Source organism: Passer domesticus, chromosome 21, assembly GCF_036417665.1.
Source record: "Passer domesticus isolate bPasDom1 chromosome 21, bPasDom1.hap1, whole genome shotgun sequence".
Lineage (NCBI taxonomy): Eukaryota > Metazoa > Chordata > Aves > Passeriformes > Passeridae > Passer > Passer domesticus.
The window spans coordinates 6546771-6560631 of NC_087494.1; the positions used below are offsets into that span (position 1 = coordinate 6546771).

The window sequence follows — 13861 nt, forward strand, 5'->3', positions numbered from 1 at the left end:
AGACCTGCAAGCCCTGCCCCGGCTGTGGAGGGCTCTGCTCCCTGTGCGGACGAAGGCTGGCCTGGGCAGAGCACACACAGATTTCAGGGCCACGTGGAGGATCCGTAGCCAGCAGCTTCAGGCTGATATCCTTGGTCCCTGCTCTCTCCTGGCCATGGCAAGAGCCGGCCGGGATGGCCCTGGCAGGGGACTCTGCTCGCATCCCCGTAGGTCCAGGTTCTGACCATGGCTCTGTTCCTTTCTCTTGCAGCCCTTGAAGAAATGGCCAATGACATCAGCCTTACTGTCAGAAGTCTGGCCATTGAAACATTGTGCACCCTCAGGTCAGCAGAGCGGGCTCCGATCTCCAGGTTGCAGAGGCTACAAGATCAGCTGCGCAGGGTGTGGAAGGCTCGGCCGCGTCTCTCGCGTCTCCGCAGGCTGAGCTGCTGGACCCCAGTGGAGAATTGATCCCAGAGGCTCTTTTTGCTGGGACCCCCTGAGTAATGGGGAATTTTTTTTTTCTTCTCAAATGTTCTCCTTTTTGTTTTCTTTTACTATGTTAATATAGAATGTGTTATAATACACCGACTCCAGGATCTCTCTTATTCTCCCCAGGGTCCGCAGGGCATAGGGGAGGAGGGAGAAAATGGTGCTTGCACTCAGCCAGCTGCCCAGGCGTGCAGTGCTGCAGGGACAATGGCCAGAAGCCCCTTGGCCTCTGGTGGTTCTGCTGAAGCCTTTGTGCTGTCGACAGAGCGGGTGGGCAGGGCCGGAGCTGCGGGGATCCCTGCTGGAGCGGTGCCTGGAGATGGCCACAAGGCCTGTGGCAGGCAGGAAGCGCCATCCGTGTCCTCCTGGCCGTGTGCTGCTGGCTGCATTGCTGAGGGCTCCCAGGTGCCTCTGGCTGGGGCTCCTCTGGAGCTCCTGTGGGGCTGCGGTGCTGCTGCCGGGCAGCTTGGCCGGGCTGGGGGAGAGCCTGAGGGGCTGGGGCACTGGGAAGCCCTGAGCAATTGGGTGTCAGAGGCCATGAGCAGCCCCCTGGCAGCCGCCTTGTTCCTGACACCCGGCTGCTCTGGTGCTTCCCCACAGCACCTGCCAGGCCTGCGGCAGAAGCCCGCGAGGCCAGGCCTCAGCAGGAGGCTGGGGACAGCCCTGAGGTGCCAGGCTGGGCTGGCTGGGGACAGGGAGGGCAAAGCTCCCCTGCTGGGGCAAGGGACGAGGTTTTGGGAAGTCAGACAACCTGAGATTTTTCCCCCCAAGTGTTCTTTCTCCCCCCTAACATTTATCTCAGGTTTGGTCCCATAATTATCTCTATGTGCCCTTGAGAAATTACTCAGAATTTTCCTCAAAAGTGATTTTGTCCCCTAGAGATCACCTCATTCTCAGCCTAGCTGGGAATTTTTTCCAGGAATAGGTTGATATCTTTTGGATGCCGGGACCACCTTAAGTGCTAAGACAAATTTCTAATTTCTGGGAAAGCCCCTAAGTACCCTTTTGTGTTGCATGAAAGAGTGTGAATGTGTGGAACTGCATTTGCATTGTCACCCTGAGGGGCTTGGCAGGTGAGGGACAAGGAAGAAGTAGATGGTGAGAAAGGCCAGAGTGACTCCGACACAAATGAGACAGTCTGACAGGAACCAAGTGCAGTAGCTCTACCTGCATTTCCATTTTCTGATGACGGGAGTGGCAGGGAAAGCAAAGTGACTGATGCCCTATGCTCCTTGTAACCCTCTGATCCCTTGTTTGTTGTGTAGGGGGCGTAGAGATTGTAGTCCTTGTAGTGGCTCAAACAATTGGCCCATAGAAGAGAGCAATAGCCTACTTCTCTAAACAACTGGATGAAGTGAGTAGGGGACAGCCTGACTGTAAGCAGTTGCTGCTCTTGTTTCAAACATCCAAGAAGCCTGAGAATTCACTCTAGGTCAACAAATAATTGTATTTATCTCACATTCAGTAGCAGCAATTCTTGAGCAAAAGGGTGGGCGTTGGCTTTCACCCTCCAGACTGCTTAAATATCAGGCAGTTTTGGTGGAACAATGTGGTATTACCAAACTAATCTCTTCTCTAGTTAATCCAGCAGCATTCCTGGCCACTCACCAGACAGACAAGGAACCTTTGTAGCATGACTGTATCAAAACCATGAAGTCCACTTTATTCCAGCTGCCCAGATCTTAAAGAAAGCCCAATTCCAGGAGCAGAATCTCAGTACACAGATGGGAGTGTCTTTGTAAGAGCAGATCAGTGAAAATGGGGATATAGAATTAGCATGGAGCAACAGGGGATAGAAGCCCTTTGCAAGTCAGCTCAGAAGGCAGAGATAATCACTTGAACCCATACCTTCTGACCAGCCTGAGGAAAAAGGATCAATATATGAACAGATTCCAAGAATGCCTTCAGAGTAGTAGGTGCCATGAAGCAGTTTGGAAAGAAAAGGAGTATTGACAGCTCAAGGAAAGCAAATTAAGCATTTGGAAGAAATCCTAAAATTGCTGGAGGCAGTACTAGTACCTCAAGAGGTTGCAGTTATGCACTGCAGAGGACATCAGAAAGGAGAAACAGACCCCAAAAGGGGTAACAGGTTGCAAAAAGAGCAGCAGAACAAAGCCATGTTGTGGTTCAGGCACCACTAATTCCCGAAGGTAAGGAAGAATATGACAATGATGTATGTCGTAGAATCAGGAAGATCTAGAATTAGCAAGGAATTTATGAGCAGAACGAAAATATATTGTTTTTGCAACTCCTCGGGGATAGACAATTATACCTGAAAGAGCATTGTTAAAATGAATTAAGGATGAACATAATTATATACTCTGGGAAGGGGATGGCTTACATAATTATTTGATGAGGACAAGTGTAAGATGCAACCTGTACTCTAGTGGAAGGCAGGTAAGCCAAGGGTGTGAAATAATGTCTTAGAACCAAAGACGCCGGCCGTTTATATACAGACATGAACGGAACGGGACCACACCTGAATAGCGTTGTGAGCTGTTTATTTAAGAAGCATCAGACTCATTACATGGCTATGGCAATGGATCGATGCGAGCAACTCGCTATCCAGACAGCAGGCCGAGGAAACTTAATGTTGCAACAAATTACACGACAGTTTCAGACCTAGTTTCAGACAATTACACAGAGCAAAAGCATATTGACAGTAGTTCTATCCAACCAACTGAAGGACACATAGCTTTGGTTAAAAGAAAAGCAGCTTTTTCTCTCATACAATGGTTCGTTTATAAAAGACAAAGCATAGAGCCCCATTCATATTTAACCTTCTAAATATTTACGAAAATATACTTTTTTTCCACTTAGAAAGCTAAACTACACAGCTTAATTGTTCTATTTCTCATGTCTTCGTTACTGCTGATATATCTTTTCTGCTGCTTTAGCATTTCACTGTCCTTACTGTCACTGAGGCCATTCTTTTTCCCAGCTTTCCTAAAATCCTCTAATCCTATAGATTCCCACAAATGTAGGGGTGCATTAGTTTTAAGTTGGTTTATTCCTGTACCCCCCATTCTGTTTATGGTTCTGCCCGGGCTTTCTCTCTCTCCCTCTTCTGAATTGTCCCATCAGCTACACTTTATCTTTCCTAAATTCCTCCCTAACTGCCTGTCTGTTATTCAGGGTCCTTGCCCACTCATCCAGAACATTCTGGCCTGGACATTGAATGATTGGTTTAGAGGTCAGGATTCAACCCCTAATTTATTTACACTGGACATCTGAGCTGTTTGTTATGCGTTATTCCCTCCTCTCAAAATTTTAGATTGGTCGCTGTGTTCTAGTTATAAGACCTTGCCGAGCAAGCTTTTTTGTCCGCGCCCGACGCTTCTTCAATAAACATCTCCCTTTTCCCTGTCCGCGCGGTCCTGTCTTTCTCCTGCGAGACGCAGACTGACTACACTGCAGACAGCTCCGGGAATTCTCGCGCTCCTAAAGGCTTTTCGCCTTAAGCGCTCTCCCCAGGAAATCTTTCCGCGGGAGAGTGCCCTTCCCGCTTCGGTACTGCCGGCGGCACTGCCCACAGCAGCCGGGGACCCAGAGGCCAGTCGTAGCCGCTGCAGGTTGGCGCTCAGCCGTGGGGCTATCCGACACCACCGCGGACCCTACGACAGAGAAATCCCGGAGCCAGCGGGCTCGGCTCGTTGAAACACCGGAAAGTTTCTCATGAGACGTTAACCTACCCTGTGGGATAGCGGACCCATTTTCATGGGTATCGCTCCACCGGGGACTGGGTCGGTAGCTCCGTGCACTCCGGAGTCGATCCATTCGCAGGAGCCGCCTTCCCTAGAACGTGAGTTTTCTCTTCCTTTCTTTCTCCCCCCCCCCCACTTTCTTAACTTACGCCGTTTTCGTACGGCTTTTTCGTAACTCACGCCGTTTTCGTACGGCTTTTTCGTAACTCACGCCGTTTTCGTACGGCTTTCTCGTAACTTTTGCCGGCACTGCCCGGCGGTGGGGGGTACTCCAAAGGTCCTTTCTCTCACGTTTTTCCAGGGTTGGTGGTTTGAGCTTTTTACCATCTCATTATGGGTGCTCGTTTTACCAAAGCTCAAAAAAGACACTTTAACTTTGTTTCTGCTATCCTTTCTCAGGGGGGTTTTGAAAAATTCGAAAAAAAGGAAATTAAACAACTAATCATTTGGCTGTCTGCTCAGTTCCCAGAAGTTTCCCCTGAACAAATTCACGATTGGCGTTTTTGGGGACAAGTTTGCACTAAATTAGGAGAATTGGCTAAATCGGGGAGCTCTTCGCTTTCGCGGACTGCTTTCTGGGCTTCCCAAATTAGGAAAGTTCTGAAGTCCCAGAGGAAACTGAGCAGAAAGCCGTCTGACGTGCGTTTTGTTCCCAGCTCACCCTGTTCCCTCTGTTCTGTCCCTTCCCCCGCTGCCCCCGAGCGCGGAAACCTGAAAGCGGCAGCCTACGATGGCACCGCACAGAAACGAAGTCACTGCTCCGACCTCTTTCGGAATCCTCCCCGTCCTCATTCTGACTCGGTTAAGAACACTCGCAGCTGTGAAAGTCCAGTTCGTTTTAATATTCCCCCCCCCTCTCCTCCTCCTTCCCCGCCATCTGCCCCACTTTTACAGGATAGCTCACAGGGAGCCCGAAATGGCGGACACCGCGTGGCGCCTCCCGCTGGAATTCCTTCTTCCCAAAAAACACTTCTTTCTCGTTACGACTCTTTCCCTTCTCCGGTTTCCCCTCCCGCTCCACCTCCCTCCGCCCCTCCCCTCCCTCCTCCCGATTCCACGCCCCGCGGCACTTCCACTCCGGCGTCGGCTCCTCTCCCTCCCCCATACCACTTCTCCCAGGCGGGGACAAAGTCGTCAGCCGTCTCCGCCCCCATTCTTATCTCTCCCCCTCCTTCTTCCCCTCTCAGCTCCGGTTCCCACGCTCCGTCCGGAGCCGCGGCGGGGGTGGCTGAAGGCCATATTCCAGAGCCGCCAGTCCTCTCGGCGGCACCGGTCACTTACCAGCCCGGGATGGGGGGGGGGAACCAGCCCCAGTGGAGCCCGTTCCCACATCACTCGATAAAGGAGCTGTGCAAAGCCCAAAAAAGACTTCTCCCGGGAGAGTGAATACTTCCGGGGAATTCTGAGAGCCACACTCTCTGACACCGTGGTCACCCCTGCAGATTTAAGGCGGCTGTTCTCCTGTCTTTTGAACCCCACAGAATTCCTGGTTTGGGAAAAACATTGGCAGAGAGAAATTGGTAAAATCTTGCCCTCGCTGCGGGAGAACCAAGTGACAGCCACAGATCTGCAGGGGGGTGTGTTAACAACCGACCACTTGTGTGGGACAGGGGCATGGCAGGATGGGCAGGCTCAAGCGTGGTATGTTCCAGTGGAGGCTTTAAAAGAGGGAGCCAAAGCAGCCGAGCGGGCTTTCTTCACCTTACGGTCTCTTGTTGCCCCCTTAACATCATATATGAAAATCATTCAAGAATCTAACGAGCCCTTTTTAAGCTTTGTTGAGCGCCTCCGCAGGGCGATCGAGACGCAGGTCCATGATGAGTCGATTAAGAGGGGAATCCTCACTGAGGTGGCAGCGACGAATGCAAATCCAGCTTGCAAGGCCGCTATCCTCAGCTTGCCGCTAGATCCTCCCCCCACGCTGGATCAGATGCTAGACGTCTGTGACCGCAAACTCGCTATCATCGCGGGGGAACCCGACCAGCAACCCAGGGCTCCAGCTCGAAGGGTAGCTGCCACCGACCTGGAGGAAGTCACCACAGCTGCTGCTGCCCCGTCCCGACAGCCCAACACACCAAAGCTGCAACCCCGGACGGATGCACCGTGTCACCTGTGCAACCAATCCGGGCATTGGATGCCAGGCTGTCCCCTGAGGCGGGAGTTTTACGAATTTAAAAAGAAACACCGGCCTCAGGGGACCCCACAACACCAACCAAAAAACTAAATTGCAAGCGCGCCTCCTCCCGCGCCACGATAAAAATAGGGCAGGTGTCACCATTCCACCACGCGGGGAAAAGGGAAGGGAGGGGGACCTCCAGCAGGACCTGCCGGTTGCCACAGACTCTAAAACTTTACCAGACTTAACTTCTCACGAACCTATTTCTGATCTTTTTCAGGCGGTACCTCGGCCAGTCCTAACAACCACCTCCAGGACGACCCCCTTTCGGTTGCAGTTGACGGAGCCGCTCCATCTTATTGACTCAAATATCCAACTCGTCTCCGTCAGTCCGGAGTGCCCAGGTACCTGGCATCGGACCAAGGGTGGGTTCGTCACGGTTGGAGATTCTAAATCTACACCACAAGACATTCACATCATCCCGGGTCTCATATCATCAGACCCAAAGAGATTCGAAATAGCCATGTATTGTGCCAGCCCTCCCACCTTTCTGCCTCGGGGTCAAATTGTGGCGCAAGCCATTCCTATCCCTGAGGAGCTCTGGGACTCCAAGCCACCCAAAACATCCACATCCTCACACCTCCCATCGGTGGCTTGGGCTCAGACCCTAGGCAAAGAAAAACCAAGAATCACCTGCAGCCTACAGAAAGGTGGGGACCAGAAGTTCGTTCACGGGCTTCTGGACACTGGAGCAGATGTCACGGTCATTCCCTCACGGGATTGGCCGTCGCATTGGGAGATGCATGACGCAGCAGAGCGGATCCGAGGTGTAGGAGGGATCCAATTGGCGAAACAATCTAAGAGCATTGTGCAAATTATGGGGCCGGATGGACAATTAGCATCTGTACCTCCATTTGTCTTAGATTACACGGAGCCCCTGTGGGGGAGGGACCTGCTCGCCCAGTGGGGAGCCCGTATTGACTTACCAGCGGCTCCCCAGGTTTTTGGGGCAGCGGTCACTGAGGAGCGCCCTACCCAGAAACTGAATTGGCTGACTGACACACCTGTCTGGGTAGAACAGTGGCCGCTTTCTAAACAGAAATTAAAGGCGCTCGAGGAGCTCGTGGAGGAGCAGCTGCAGCGAGGTCACCTGGTGGAGACCACGTCTCCGTGGAACTCCCCAGTGTTTGTCATAAAGAAACCTAATAAAGAGAAGTGGCGGCTCCTTCACGACCTTAGACAAATTAACAACGTCATTGAAGACATGGGTCCCCTCCAACCAGGGATGCCCTCCCCAACAATGCTCCCCCAAAATTGGAATTTAGCCGTAATTGACATCAAAGACTGCTTTTTCCAAATTCCCCTACACCCGGACGATGCGCCGCGTTTTGCTTTCTCGGTTCCTACCATTAACCGAGAGGCCCCTAGGAGGCGCTACCACTGGAAAGTTTTGCCCCAAGGCATGAAAAACAGTCCAGTAATTTGCCAGTGGTATGTCTCTTCCTTGCTCTCATCAGTCAGGGCAAAGGCAACCAACGCTACAATTTTCCATTACATGGATGACATTCTCGTATGTGCTCCAACTGATGACGAACTTGCTCACAGTCTTGACCTAACAATCAATGCATTGGTTGCTGCAGGGTTCGAGTTGCAGCAGGACAAAATTCAAAGAATGCCACCCTGGAAATATTTAGGTCTTACAATTAGCAAAACAACTATCACACCACAAAAAATTACAATTCGAAATTCCATTCGAACGCTTGCTGATGCCCAGCAGCTGTGTGGGTCTCTGAATTGGGTAAGGCCTTGGCTAGGCATTCCCACCGAAGACCTGGCCCCCCTTTTCAATTTATTGAAAGGGGGAGAGGAGCTTAGTTCTCCCAGGTCGCTCACCCAAGAGGCGCGAGCTGCGTTGGAAAAGATCCAAAAGTCCATATCGGAGAGGCAAGCCCATCGTTATCAGCCGGGTCTGCCCTTCAAATTCATTATTCTTGGGAAATTGCCACACCTCCATGGAATGATCTTCCAGTGGGAGGACATCAAGAACACCAAAAAAGACCAAGGGGCTAGGGACCCTCTCTTGATTATAGAGTGGGTGTTCCTTAGTCACCAAAGGTCCAAAAGAATGACGAAGCCACAGGAGCTGGTGGCGGAACTGATCCGTAAGGCTCGCCTTCGGATCAGGGAGTTGGCAGGTGTGGATTTCACATGTATTCACATACCACTCAAATTAGATTCGGCCCACTTTACAAAAGCTATGTTGGAACACCTTCTCCAAGAGAATGAGGCCCTGCAGTTCGCTTTGGACAGCTACACTGGTCAGATTTCTATTCATCGGCCGGCTCACAAAATTTTTAATTCGGAAGTCCAGTTTAAATTATCTCTTCAGCAGGTTCAGAGTAGGACTCCTTTGAAGGCTCTGACTGTTTTCACTGATGCATCCGGCGCATCCCACAAGTCAGTCTTGACTTGGAGGGATCCGCAGACTCAGCAGTGGGAAGCTGACATCAAAGAGGTGGAAGGATCACCTCAAGTAGCTGAGTTAGATGCTGTTGTCAGAGCTTTCGAGAAGTTCCCTGGACCATTCAATCTAGTCACTGATTCCGCTTATGTAGCAGGAGTAGTTGCCCGTTCAGAACAAGCGATTCTGCAGGAGGTGTCCAACATAGCCCTCTATCAGTTGCTCACCAAATTAGTAAGATTAGTCTCTCACCGAGAACATCCTTTTTATGTGATGCATGTGCGGTCCCACACTAACCTGCCAGGGTTCGTTGCCGAGGGGAACAGGAGGGCGGACGCCCTCGCTGCCCCTGTGCAGGTGGCCCCGCTCCCAGACGTGTTCCGCCAGGCTAAGATCAGCCACCAGCTCTACCATCAGAATGCGCCGGGTCTGGTCAGGCAGTTCCAACTTAGCCGTGACCAGGCCAAGGCCATTGTGGCCACATGCCCCCACTGTCAGTCCTTCCAGCTTCCAACTGTTAACACGGGGGCTAACCCTCGAGGATTGGCGAGTTGCGAGGTGTGGCAGTCCGATGTTACACACGTCTCTGAGTTTGGAAAACTGAAGTTCGTTCACGTGTCAGTAGATACCTTTTCCGGCGCGGTTTTTGCCTCCGCCCACACAGGGGAGAAGGCAAATGACACCAAGAAACACCTACTTCTAGCCTTCTCCACGCTGGGCGTTCCAAAGGTATTAAAAACTGACAACGGCCCAGCATACAAATCCAGGGAACTGCGCAACTTCCTGCAGCAATGGGGAATAGAACATAAGACCGGCATCCCCTATTCCCCAACAGGTCAAGCTGTAGTGGAGCGGACCCATCAGAGCCTCAAAAGGGTCCTCCAACAACAACGTGAGGCAATGAAGATGGAGTCCCCCCAGGTCCGCCTTGCCAGGGCCCTTTTTACAATCAATTTTTTAAACTGCTCTTTCGAAAATCTAAATCCACCCATTGTTCGGCACTTTAGGCAACACCAACAACTGCAGCCGAAAGAGAAGCCTCCAGTTCTCGTAAAGGACCCCGAGACCTGGAGGACGGAGGGACCTTTTGACCTTGTCACCTGGGGGAGGGGATACGCCTGAGTTTCCACTCCCTCGGGTCCAAAATGGGTCCCTTCAAAATGGGTCAAGCCATACACCGCCTCCAGTAAAGTTCCAACTAAGAAAGTGGCACAGGTCGAAGAGGCCTGCTGGAGGAGAAAAAAGAGGCCTTCTGAAGGAGGTTTAGACCTCCCGGAGCAGAACCATTCCTAATGTTTTACCTGTATGACTTTTTGTCTTGTTCTTTTCAGAAAGCCCGAGAATGTCCGTCCCCATAACCCACATCGAGCTGATCATTTTCTGGAACTTTTTTGCCATCGCGAGCTCATGGATTGTCCCTCAACCCAAGCAAAACATTTGGAAGATGCTCGCTGGCGCCCTCGGCAGAGATCATTTGTGCCTCTCCGCCACCTCGGCAGCAGACCCCTTGTCGACCTGCCTTGTGGGGATCCCGCTTCCTCCAAAAGAGTTTCCCGAGCCCCTTTACTCCTTCCTTGAACCCCTTTCCCAAAATAAAGTTTTCAGTCCCTCTAGTCCCAATCCCAATCCAATCTGGAGGAGGCTAATGTCCAAATTGAATATATCTAAATCTGACCCCACCGAATTTAAATTGCTCGGCTCCGCGTCAGCAAAATTGTGTGTTCAATTTTTCCCTTCCCGCGACCGCTACGAAAAATCTTTTACGCCAATTATAGAACAGAATCAAAGCTACGCGGCAGGGAATTGGTGTTCTGTCACCTCTCATATTACCACCCCCATCTCATTTGACGATAAACCCAGATCCCTCCCTAACGGCATATTTTTCATTTGCGGAAACCGAGCATGGGCAGGTATCCCCCCTCGCCTTCTAGGAGGCCCGTGTACATTTGGACGGCTGACGCTGTTTGCTCCCAACAATTCCCAAATTAAAGATTGGAAGGAGAAAATTGTCGCACACAATTCGGTCCGCGTAGCAAGAGACCTTAAAGATTTAGATGAACAGTGCGACTCCAAAATTGTTCATTGGTCAAAGCCAGAAGGTGTCGCATGGACAGTGTTTCTCCCATGGGTGTCTATTGCAAAGTCTCTAGGTGAATTAGCTCACCTGGAGTGTTGGGTAGCCAGACAGGCCAATTTTACCTCAGCCGCTCTAAGCAACCTCCTAGCAGACGAGGAAATAACAAGGCAGGCGACTCTCCAAAACCGGGCAGCAATAGACTTCCTATTGCTGCTTCAGGATCACCGGTGTGAGGAGTTCGAAGGGCTCTGCTGCCTCAATTTATCATCCAAAGCCGGGGACGCCAGAAGATCTATTGACCAAATGAAGGGAATGATCAGCGACATTAAGGAGAAAACATCAGACTGGTTGGGAGACATCTTTACGGGATGGGGTCTCTCGGGCTGGGTAGTCTCTATTTTGAAAACTGTTGTTTTAGTCCTTTTCATTTTACTAGTCAATTCAATTGCAATTTCTGTCGTTTGGAGAATTCTTAGAAGGCTTATAGTTAAATCGATGTCTGCTTTAGAAGTGAATCGGGTGGTAGTCGAAGAACAGATTATGGACGAAAGTCAAGAAGAAGGTGCCGAAGAAGACGAGCAGTTAAAAGACCACCCTGGGTCAGATGAGTCCTCAGAAGATGGTGTTTAAGTTACCCCACTCCTCCTTTTTCTTTTTAAACAAAGAAGGGGGAAATGTAGGGGTGCATTAGTTTTAAGTTGGTTTATTCCTGTACCCCCCATTCTGTTTATGGTTCTGCCCGGGCTTTCTCTCTCTCCCTCTTCTGAATTGTCCCGTCAGCTACACTTTATCTTTCCTAAATTCCTCCCTAACTGCCTGTCTGTTATTCAGGGTCCTTGCCCACTCATCCAGAACATTCTGGCCTGGACATTGAATGATTGGTTTAGAGGTCAGGATTCAACCCCTAATTTATTTACACTGGACATCTGAGCTGTTTGTTATGCGTTATTCCCTCCTCTCAAAATTTTAGATTGGTCGCTGTGTTCTAGTTATAAGACCTTGCCGAGCAAGCTTTTTTGTCCGCGCCCGACGCTTCTTCAATAAACATCTCCCTTTTCCCTGTCCGCGCGGTCCTGTCTTTCTCCTGCGAGACGCAGACTGACTACACTGCAGACAGCTCCGGGAATTCTCGCGCTCCTAAAGGCTTTTCGCCTTAAGCGCTCTCCCCAGGAAATCTTTCCGCGGGAGAGTGCCCTTCCCGCTTCGGTACTGCCGGCGGCACTGCCCACAGCAGCCGGGGACCCAGAGGCCAGTCGTAGCCGCTGCACACAAACCAATCCACAAACTAGGACTAGAGTTGAGCTTGGCACAGTAGACAAGGGACAATATCCTGGACAGCACTGGCAAGTTGAGTTTTCTGAATTGCCAAGAGAAGGGGACTATAAATACCTTTTACCTTTCACTGATACCTTCTCAGCATGACCTAAGGCATTCCCAACCCAAACAAATAAAGCCAAAGGAGTTGTCAAGATTTTTTTAAACAACATAATGGCCTGGTTCAGAGTGCCTTTAGACATCTCCTCTGATCGAGGGCCACGTTTCCTAGCAAATATTGCACAGCAACTTTGCAATAATCTCCAAATCCACTGGCACCTACACATGCTGTATTGGCCGCAGGCCAGCAGCCAAGTGGAAAAGAGGAATTATCTGCTAAAACAACCACTAGTCAAAACTGGACAAGGGGCCAACATACCTTGGCCCCAGGCCCTACTTTTGGCTTTATTACGGATTCCAGGAGACTAAGAACAAAAGAAAATCTGAATCCCTTGGAAATACTGTACAGAAGACCATATAAGCATAACTATGAAGGGGAAGATACTGTACAAGATGGGGTATCTGCAGAACCATGCTGTGCAACTGACACAACAGCTGCAGCAAATAAATCAACACATTTTGAGCAGAGGAGCAAGAGGATGCTCCTCTCCACAAATCCAGCCTGGGGACCAGGTATATGTCAAATCCCTTGGGGAAAGCCTCTTATCCCAAAATGGAAAGGACTCTAATTAGTACTTTTAATCACTTATACAGCCTTTAAGGCTTTAAGCGTTAACCTCTTGGCTACACTATTCCAGAATTAAAAGACTTCTGCAAAAGGCAAGTGGAGTCCACATCTGGACCTCAGAAAGAACAGAAGAAACCAAGATGGGCTTCACACCATCATCATCTTCCCGATATTTCTGATCGGAATCCAAGCCACAGTAGATGACTGTTACTACCATCATGATCTCCTTGGCCTGTGAGCTCCTGCTAGATGGAACACACAAAAATATTCAGGACCTAATTGGCTAAAAGGGATTAATAAGGTAAAAACACTTTGTGCTATTTTAAGGATTAATGACCGAGCAGTTGTAGATCGAGGCAAACCTGACTCCATGCCTGTCTTTCTTGTCCCACCTGAAAGCAGGATCTCTATAGTTTGTATATTTGAAACTCACAAACCTCTTTTAGATGAGATTACTGCAGTGACCATGTGCATCCATGACCTTTCTAACAAGCAGCATGTGAATCCATGTTCATGCGATTCCTATCAGGATTTTTGTGCTATGCAAATTAAAAGGGGAGACTATAACCCAGCACAAGATAGTTCCCTTCTTCTGCAGTGCACAGGTGGGGTGGGAGGACCATCATCACACAGAGATACAGGAATTGAGCCCGCCAGGAATGCGACCCAACACATATTGTTTCCAGCAGGCAGCTCTTGTGCCACTAGAATAATAAACCATCCTGCTGGTATGCTTAGTACATGGAACAGGTCTCACAGAGGATTTGCTTTTGAGAATTGAATTTCATTCTTGGCATATTCCAGGCCATCAGAAACAGTAACCAGTCAAGTTGGAGGGGAAGCCGGGAGCACAATCATCCTGCCCATTGGGTATATCATGCCCAATGTCATGACCGTGTGATGGCAACCCAGATATGCATGGAATCCTGACAGCACAACTACATCCTCTTATGGGCTGAGGTACTCAGAATACTCAGCCATTTGTACTGGGAACTTTAGTAAAGTAAGTGTCCTGTGTAACACTACCAGG

At 50.2% G+C, this 13861-nt stretch overlaps 1 long non-coding RNA gene across 1 annotated transcript; it reads left to right on the forward strand.

Moving 5' to 3' along the window:
* Positions 1 to 6553: 6553 nt before the first annotated feature.
* Positions 6554 to 11891, forward strand: LOC135284735 (uncharacterized). The gene is made up of 2 exons (XR_010349922.1): positions 6554 to 6695; positions 10084 to 11891. It is a non-coding gene; the product is annotated as an uncharacterized LOC135284735 (long non-coding RNA).
* Positions 11892 to 13861: the final 1970 nt, after the last annotated feature.